This window comes from Ornithorhynchus anatinus, chromosome 2 (assembly GCF_004115215.2).
Source record: "Ornithorhynchus anatinus isolate Pmale09 chromosome 2, mOrnAna1.pri.v4, whole genome shotgun sequence".
NCBI lineage: Eukaryota > Metazoa > Chordata > Mammalia > Monotremata > Ornithorhynchidae > Ornithorhynchus > Ornithorhynchus anatinus.
Genome location: NC_041729.1, coordinates 98,222,543 through 98,224,079, shown reverse-complemented (window position 1 = coordinate 98,224,079; position 1,537 = coordinate 98,222,543). Strand labels below are relative to the sequence as shown.

Genomic DNA, 1,537 nt, shown 5'->3' with positions numbered 1-1,537 from the left:
AGAGGACCTGGGTTCTAAACCCGAGTCTTCCACTTGCCTGCGCTCTGCTCCTCGATTACCTCATCCGTAAAACGGGGATTAAATCCTCCTTCCTCTGATTTAGACTGTGAACCCTGTGTGGGGCAAGAACTGTGTCCAACTTGATTATCTTGCATCTACCCTATTATTCAGCACAGTGCCTGGCTCTTAATAAGTGCGTAACAAATACCATTAATGAAACTACAGAGCCCCTTGAATTACCAGCATAAATTGATGGTAAAACAACTTTCTGGCATAGCAGGGAGGTTCCTCTGTGAACTCTCTCTCACTAGTCAGCTGAAGCCCATGGTCGATTTTTCTCTTTTCACCCATTTGATATCTATTTCTTGAGTGGCTACCTGTTTCTAGATCACAATAATGGGCTCCTACGGTGTGCTGATCATTGTAGTGTGTGTCTTTTGTGTGCAGATCGTTGTACTGGGTGTTTATTGTGAGCAGAGCTCTGTACTGGGAGCTTATTGCGAGCAGAGCTCTGTCTTGTCTCTTGCAGCCGAGTTATTTCCGACCCAGAGTGACTCCATGGAAAGATCTCTCCCAGAACACCCCACCTCCATCTGCCATCCTTCTGGTAAGGGATCGATAGAGTTTTCTTGGTAAAAATATAAAAGTAGTTTACCTTTGCTTCCTTCCGTGCGGTAAACTTGAGTCTCCACCCTCGACTCTCTCTCCCAGCACAGGTTAGTTTTGACTTGTAGCCTATTGCCTTCCACTCGCTAGCCACTGCCCAAGCTAGGAATGGAATGGGGTGGGCCTCTGCTTGACTCTCCCTCCCATAGCCGAGACTGGTAGAGGACTGGAAACTCTCCAGGTGTGACCCTGAGAGGGTACAGAGCTCTGTACTGGGAGCTTATTGAAAGTTGAATGCTGTACCGAGTCTACTGTGAAAGCATCATATCCTAGTGGAAGGTCACAAACATAGGAGTGAGGAGCAACTGGGTTGCTTGGCTCTGTCACTTGTCTGCTGTGTGACCTTGAGCAATTCACTTACCTTCGCTGTGCCTCAGTTACCTCATCTGTTAAAAGGGGATTAAGACTTTGAGCCCTACGTGGAACGAGGTCTGCATCCAACCTGATTATCTTGTACTTACCCCAGCAATTACTTCAGGATCTGGCACTAAAACAAATACTATGTGCAGAAGACTCTGCTAGGTCTGAGAGAGAGAGAACTGGTTTCAAACTCAGTCATTTCTAAACCTAGGGAAGAAACGGGCTGAACTCTCCTCTATCTCACTGATTTATTTTCTAATCAATCAACAGTATTTATTGAGCACCTTTTGGGTGCAGAACACTGCACTGAGGCCTTAAGAGAGTATGATACAACAGAGTTCATAGACAAATTCCCTGCCCACAGTGAGCTTTACGATCTAAAGCGGGACTCATAGTTTCAGATTCATTCATTCAATAGTATTTATTGAGCGCTTACTATGTGCAGAGCACTGTACTAAGCGCTTGGAATGTATAAATCGGCAATAGATAGAGACAGTCCCTGCCCATTGAT

The 1,537-nt window shown here is 45.6% G+C and overlaps 1 non-coding gene across 1 annotated transcript; it reads right to left on the bottom strand.

Annotated features, from left to right (window-relative positions):
* Positions 1–726: 726 nt before the first annotated feature.
* LOC114809305 lies at positions 727–865 on the bottom strand. Its single transcript, XR_003757092.1, has one exon. It is a non-coding gene; the product is annotated as a small nucleolar RNA SNORA7 (small nucleolar RNA).
* Between the last annotated feature and the right edge of the window lie 672 nt (positions 866–1,537).